The following is an 8,408-nucleotide window of genomic DNA, read 5'->3' as shown; positions in this document are numbered from 1 at the left end:
TGTTTTAAGCTTAAGGTTAGCCTGCTTTATCCTCCACAACCAGCTCTGATGCATGTTTGGGTTCATTGTCCTGTTGTAAGTCCCAAGTCGTGTTCAAATTTCTGATTGTTTATGCTGAAGAATTCTGAGGTAGTCCTCCTTCTTCATTATTCCATCCACTTTGTGCAATGAACCAGTTCCACTGGCAGTAAAACAGCCCCAGAGCATGATGATCCTACCACCACCACCAGCTGGTACAGTGTCTCTCTGTACATGGTGGTCATTGTGGCCAAACAACTCAATCTTTGTCTCATCTGACCATACAGCTATCCTCCAGAAGGATTTTTCTTTGTCCGTGTGGTCAGCTTCAAACTTTAAGCTTAAAGGTGTCAATTTTGGAGCAGGGGGTTATTTCTTGGATAGCAGCCTCTTAGTCCATGGTGATGTAAAACCCAATAAACTGTAGACAGTGATCCATCAGCTTTCAGTTCATGGCAGGGCTGTGCCATGGTGGTTCCCAGGTTGTTCCTGACCATCCAAACCAATTTCCTTTCAGATGAGGGTGACAGTTTGGGTTTTCTTGAAGCAAAGTGGCTTGGCAAAGTGACTACACCTCACAATAACTTGCATACAATTGTTTGAACTGATCTTGGAATTTGCAGTTGTTTAGAAATTGCTCCAAGAGACATTCCGGAGTTGTGTACATCTGCGATCCTCTTTCTCAGATCTGCACTGAGCTCCTTGGACTTTCCCATTTTACTCTGTGTTGGTCAATCCAGTGGGTGCTGTAAACAAACCCTTTTTATGAAGGCACAGAGAAGCTACCAGCTGTAGTCAATCATGATCACTAACAGGAAGTTAAGAGACCTCGGCCTTGGCAAGATAAGAGACATTTTGGAAGTTTCAGCACCTCTGAATTAATCTCATCTCATCTCATTATCTCTAGCCGCTTTATCCTGTTCTACAGGGTCGCAGGCAAGCTGGAGCCTATCCCAGCTGACTATGGGCGAAAGGCGGGGTACACCCTGGACAAGTCGCCAGGTCATCACAGGGCTGACACACAGACACAGACAACCATTCACACTCACACCTACGGCCAATTTAGAGTCACCAGTCAACCCAACCTGCATGTCTTTGGACTGTGGGGGAAACCGGAGCACCCGGAGGAAACCCACGCAGGCACGGGGAGAACATGCAAACTCCGCACAGAAAGGCCCTCGTCAGCCACGGGGCTCGAACCCAGACCTTCTTGCTGTGAGGCGACAGCGCTAACCACTACACCACCGTGCCGCCACCTCTGAATTAATCTCATCTCATCTCATTATCTCTAGCCGCTTTATCCTTCTACAGGGTCGCAGGCAAGCTGGAGCCTATCCCAGCTGACTACGGGCGAAAGGCAGGGTACACCCTGGACAAGTCGCCAGGTCATCACAGGGCTGACACATAGACACAGACAACCATTCACACTCACATTCACACCTACGGTCAATTTAGAGTCACCAGTTAACCTAACCTGCATGTCTTTGGACTGTGGGGGAAACCGGAGCACCCGGAGGAAACCCACGCGGACACGGGGAGAACATGCAAACTCCACACAGAAAGGCCCTCGCCGGCCCCGGGGCTCGAACCCAGGACCTTCTTGCTGTGAGGCGACAGCGCTAACCACTACACCACCGTGCCGCCACCTCTGAATTAATGATCTAAGTAAATCTTTTTGATCTATGTAATTGATCAAAAAGATTTACTTAGATCATTAATTCAAAATGATCGACACATACAGCACACAAAATGATAATTAAAATGATCTATGTAAATTTTTGACCCTGGATGTATAATTTTGACTCTGTGTTGATTTCAGAAAACCCAAAGAAAATTAAAACTTGTGCACTAAATTCTAGTTTTTTTTTTTTATTAAAGATGTCTGCTGTACAATCATTCTGCCACAGAAAAAGAACAGTTCAGAGAAATTACTGAAAGCCCAAATATTGCGATGACATTCATATCCAAGATGACGGTCATGTCACTGTATGTAAACTTCTGACTACAACTGTACTTCTTAGGATGGATATCAGAGCTGCTAGCTTCATATATAAATGTGAATAAAATATATTATTCAGTCACTGCTAAAACCATTGTTAGTGGTGTATTTAATACAGAAAATTGACTGTGAATACTTCATGTGGTTTAAGGTTGCTAGGTTGTGATTATGACCCAAGGCCAGTCATCGCGAATGGATTTGTTGAAAGTGAAGCGAGGTGGATTCAGTGACATTAAAACCAGCAACAGTGAAAAAGATAGTCCTCTAATGTCTCTCATTATTAAATTACTGTATCCTCATACAGCATTAGTATAACAGCTTATATAAAACAGCTCCTGTAAAACATATTCAACAACAGTTATCAGTTCCCTAAGTTTATGGTAACGTCTTTTATAGGGAGGTAACCTACTGCATGACACGTCGGTTAATTCCACAATGGTATGTTATTTGAATTTGTTACTGTGATCAAATTGATGAGCCACACCATGAAGTTATGGGAAAGGGTATTGGAGACGAGATTGAGAAGAGAGGTAGCAATCTGTGAACAGCAGTACGGGTTTATGCCAAGGAAGAGCATGTCGGATGCAATTTTTGCTTTAAGAATGTTAATGGAGAAGTACAGAGAAGGCCAGAGAAAGTTGCATTGTGTGTTTGTAGACCTGGAGAAGGCATACGATAGAGTGCCGAGAGCTGAGTTATGGTATTGTATGAGAAAGAGTGGAGTGAATGAGAAGTATATTAGAGTGGTGCAAGACATATATGAGAACAGTGAAACAGCAGTGAGGTGTGCAGTTGGAACGACTGAATGGTTCAAGGTGAAGGTGGGACTCCATCAAGGATCTGCTTTGAGTCCTTTCTTGTTTGCCATAGTGATGGATAGCTTGACGGACGAAGTGAGGCAAGAGTCACCATGGAACATGATGTTTTGCGGATGATATTGTGATATGTGGTGAAAGTAGAAAGGAGGTTGAGTTGGGTTTGGAGAGATGGAGGTATGCATTGGAACGAAGAGGAATGAAGGTGAGCAGTAGCAAAACAATACATGTGCATCAGTAAGAATGGGGATGAGAGTGTAGTGAAGATGCAAGGAGTAGATGTAAAGAAAGTTGGTGAATTCAAGTACCTGGGGTCAACTGTGCAGGAAAATGGGGGCTGCGATAGTGAGGTGAGAAAGAGAGTGCAGGCAGGGTGGAGCAGTTGGAGAAGGATTTTGGGAGTCATTTGCGATAGGAAAGTCCCAGCAAAAGTGAAAGGTAAGATGTATAAGACAGTAGTGAGATCAGCTGTGATGTATGGATTGGAGACCATACCCTTAACGAAGAGACAGGAGGCAAAGTTGGAGGTGGTGGAGTTGAGGATGTTAAGGTTTGCGATGGGAGTGACAAGGTTGGACAGGATAAGGAACGAGCACATCAGAGGGACAGCACATGTGGAGATCTTGGGAATTAAGCTAAGAGAGATAAGACTGAGATGGTATGGGCACATCCTGATAAGAGATGCAGAGCATGTTGGAAGGAGAACATTGAGGATGGAGCTGCCAGGCAAAGGAAAATGAGGAAGGCCAAAGAGGAGATACATGGATGTGGTGAGAGAGGACATGAAAGTGGCAGGTGTGGTAGAGAAGGATGCGGAAGACAGGGAGCAATAGAGACGAAAGATCCGCTGTGGCGACCCCTAATCGGGAGCAGCCAGAAGAAGAAGACTGTGATCTTGGGCAGTTTTTTTGGGGAAATGAAACAATTATGAACTTCATTCATATGCAAATTCAACTTCAACTCAGGAAGAGTTGTTAATTAGCTGATTAGTCGAATCACATGTGTTGGGAGCAACGAAATCACTAAAACATACAGGTATTCCAGGACCAGTGCTGTTCATCTCTGCTATATAGTAAATCGTGAGTGAGTGAGGGAGCAATTTCAGACACAGCACTGGTTTATACTTCCTGTGTTTGCGTATTTGTATACAGGATTATATGAAATTGGGTCAAAATAATCAAACAAAACTTCCTAAGTAGCAAACAAAAATAAGAATTTGACTGAAAATAAAACTAACTGAAGCAAAAAATGTCATCTCAAAAGTAAAATTTATGTTTGTAGTTAATTTTGTTTACAGAAAAAATTAGCAATAAAACACCCTTTTTTTTGACAGCATTTTGCTGTAGTTGAGGGGCGGCACGGTGGTGTAGTGGTTAGCACTGTCACCTCACAGCAGGAAGGTCCTGGGTTCGAGCCCAGTGGCCGACGGGGGCCTTTCTGTGTGGAGTTTGCATGTTCTTCCCGTGTCTGCGTGGGTTTCCTCCAAAGACATGCAGGTTAGGCTAATTGGTGGCTCTAAATTGACCGTAGGTGTGAATGTGAATGGTTGATTGTCTCTATGTGTCAGCCCTGCGATAACCTGGCGACTTGTCCACCCATAGTCAGCTGGGATAGGCTCCAGCTTGCCTGCGACCCTGTACAGGATAAGTGGTTACAGATAATGGATGGATGCTAAAAAATAAAAAAATACTGTATCTATAAGACTATAATATGAGTAGAATCTTACATAATTGCCCATATCATGCAATTTTTAGTCGGTCCTTAACCAACTCCTTTGATATAATGTGCTGTGACCTGCATTTCTGAGAGTTCAGCTTCAGTAGGCTTTACCAGGAGAAAATTTAAAAATATATTAATTTACTTGGTGTACTTGGTTCTCTGTCCATTCCAGAGTAAGAAAATATCCATCTTGTCCTTTTTGTGTGTTTATTTCTTGAGAAATAGAAGAGAGAATCTCAAATGTGCAGTGAATGGCCAACATAAACCAACTTTACTGGGCGTTTTGGTGCATTGAACAACGTCCAGGGCAATAAGCGGTCACTCAAAAACTCTATCAGCCAAACCCCTAAAAAAAATTTTTTTTTTTTTAAATGCAGACACGAGGTTTGTGTCAGAATTACAAACAAAAAGTCAGACAGCGCAAACGAGAGAAACGACAGTTGTAACGACAAAGCTGAGGGTGAAAGTCTGATCAGTGACGGATTCACGTTTGTGATTTTTTTTTTTTTGCTTCAGTGAGTTGTATTCTCTTTCAAATTCCTATTTTTGTTTGCTACATAAAAATTTTGTTTAATTATCTAAGCACAAATCTGATTTGTATTCATGTTGCCAGATGTAATGTACAGTACCAGTCAAAAGTTTGTACACCCCTGCTCATTCATAGGTTTTTCTGTATTTGGACTATTTTCTACATTGTAGAACAATACTGAATATATCCAGACTATGAAAGAACGTCTCTGTTTATCTTTATGACGCTTTGCACACTATTAATCTGTGGTTGGTTGAAGAGATCAACTGGACTTGCTTGAAGATTCTTGAAAACGTTTCGCCTCTCATCCTAAAGGCTTCCTCAGTTCTGTCTGACTAATAGGGAGTATCCAGTATTTATCCTCTCATGGATCATCATAGAATCCGAATCAGAATGCTGATGGCTGCATTGTAGGTGGCTGATAAAAGATGTCATAGACACCCACCTCTGTTCAATGATGGTCGTTCCAGGTTGACAAAAATGAACGATCCTCTCTGGCTAAGATGTCTGCCAGTTTTCTGGAAGTCCTCTCATACTCCCGCACCAGTCGAAGGGATCTCATCCCAAAGTGCGTAGAAACATATCTGTGACGAATCTCAGTCATCCAGGTACGTAGTAATCTGTGATTGGTAGAAGAGAGCAACTGGACTTGCTTGAAGATTCTTGAAATTCTTGCACACTATTAGCATTATCTTAACCAGCTCCATGAGGTAGTCACCTGGAATGCTTTTCAATTAACAGGTGCCTCCTCCGGCACGGTGGTGTAGTGGTTAGCGCTGTCGCCTCACAGCAAGAAGGTCCTGGGTTCGAACCCCGGGTCCGGCGAGGGCCTTTCTGTGCGGAGTTTGCATGTTCTCCCCGTGTCCGCGTGGGTTTCCTCCGGGTGCTCCGGTTTCCCCCACAGTCCAAAGACATGCAGGTTAGGTTAACTGGTGACTCTAAATTGACCGTAGGTGTGAATGTGAGTGTGAATGGTTGTCTGTGTCTATGTGTCGGCCCTGTGATGACCTGGCGACTTGTCCAGGGTGTACCCCGCCTTTCGCCCGTAGTCAGCTGGGATAGGCTCCAGCTTGCCTGCGACCCTGTAGAAGGATAAAGCGGCTAGAGATAATGAGATGAGATGAGGTGCCTCCTCAAAAGTTAATGGGTGAAATTTCTTGCCTTCTTAATGCATTTGATCCCGTCAAACAGTAAATAATAAAAATAAATAACCCTGGGGGCAGCGCTCGAAACTAACGGTGTCCCGATGTCCCGGGGACCATAAAAAATGTCATTGGGACACAAAATTATCATATCTGGGACAATCCCGGGACAATGGAAAAAAATAGATCTAGAGACGACAATTCCCCGGGGGAAATCGTGAGAGTGATGCAGTGCGCGTAACAGTCACAGTTGCCGGAGCTGAGCTGGACTGTATTTTTGTCTCTCTCTGCTCAGCGCGCGGGTGGGGGAGGGGCACACAAAAAGGGCAGCTTTCCGTCAGAGCGCTCCCTCCAAACAACGGGGGTTTACACGAAAACAGAAGGAGATATTCACAAACTTATTTCACATTGAGTGCCACAAGGGTCTCCTGAACACACTGATGTACTTTTTTTTGTCTGTAGTGTAAAAATTGAGGACACTAGAGCGAGTTAAAAACGAGTGGCTTTTCTGATTTAACAGTCAAAGCGCAGCCACGTTTATAATGGCAGTCTATGGGGCTGCGCGCCTGTCCTCTCCTCACTTTCAGGCTTCTCATTCAAAAACTGCAAGTCCTATCGTGTAGGTAGACACATTGTGTGAATCAGGACAAGTGTGACTACTACTTTTGAGAAAATTGTGTGTGTAGAGTGAAAATTGGGGCTGAAAACACAGTTTAAATGAGAAAGTTTGAGCTATTTTTCCAAGCTCTCTACACTCTAACTTAACGAGCTCCATTGGTGTGTAACGCAATAAACACCCATTATAAAGCCGGAATTTCTCCAGGAACCCACATGGTGTTTGAGCTCGGACTGATCCAAAAGTATAGAACCTAGCAAAAAGTTGAATGCCAGATCCACAGAGGAGAAGTTTCTCTACGTTTTAAAGTTTGAATCATGTCTCTAGGTGAAAGCATGCCAGAGCAGCGGATGTTTGAAAATGTGTGTAGTTTTTCAAATAATTCCATAGAAATGAATGGGAAATTTATCTAGGTCAAAGAAAATGAAATTAAGCACTGTAAATAATGTAAATGATTTCTATGACTAAAGGTTACAATAAAAAAAACTTGGATTACATTGCTTTGTTTGCACTTGTATGATATGACACTTTTTTATCCAAAGTGACTTTACGGTTTTTTACAGTGTTACAGTCCCTGTAGCAATGTTGGGGTAGGTGCCTTGCTCAAGGGCATTGCATCTATTGATGGTATGGCTGATGGCTTTCAAAACATCTCTGAATGGGGCAACAGGTATATTACATAAAAATGGATAACGGTAATGGTGAAAATGATAAGTTGGGCTTATAAATGCCAACAGATATTCAAGGTACAAGTAGATGAAATGAACATAAAAGGGGTCTTATTTTCAACTAAAGTGTACTGCAGATGTAGTGAGTTGAAACATTTTCTGAATGAGCTAGTTGGCCCCTTTAAATAAACGGGTATCTATTCATACAGTGAGATCACCAAAGTTTAATAAACTGAAAATGCAATAACTGTAATTTTGAAGTAGATGATGTATAGGACATGTGTCACTTGTGTTTTGTGACTTATTGTAAAAATGATATAAAGGGTTCAAAATCGCATAGTTACAAATATAATAGTAACTTCATATGATAATATTAACCACTGGTTATTTCAGAGAGGAAAAAAATGGGGACACTATTGCTTCCATTCGGGACAATACAACACAGAATTCGGGACCACTGGGGGACACAAAGAAAAAAAGTTAATTTCGAGCCCTGCCTGGGGGCGCTGTGGCTCAGTCGACTAAGGCGCCATGCCATAAACCTGGGGACCTGGGTTTGATTCCGACCCGAGGTCATTTCCCAATCCCTCCCCGTCTCTCTCCAGCTCATTTCCTGTCTCTACACTGTCCTATCAAATAAAGGTGAAAAAAGCCCCCCAAAAAATCTTTAAAAAATAAATAAATAAATAACCCTATTCCACAACTGTAGTAATCATGTCAAGAACTGCTCAAATGAGTAAAGAGAAACAACATCCATCATTACTTTCAGACATGAAGTGACTTTTAATTAATTTAAAAAAAAACCCACTGAAGTAGGTGTGTCAAAACTTTTGACTGGTACTGTATAAGATTTTTAAATGACTACACCCTTAAAATGTGGTTTAGAGATCGACAGTCGATGA

This window comes from Neoarius graeffei, chromosome 11 (assembly GCF_027579695.1).
Source record: "Neoarius graeffei isolate fNeoGra1 chromosome 11, fNeoGra1.pri, whole genome shotgun sequence".
Lineage (NCBI taxonomy): Eukaryota > Metazoa > Chordata > Actinopteri > Siluriformes > Ariidae > Neoarius > Neoarius graeffei.
This window is presented reverse-complemented; position numbering follows the sequence as displayed.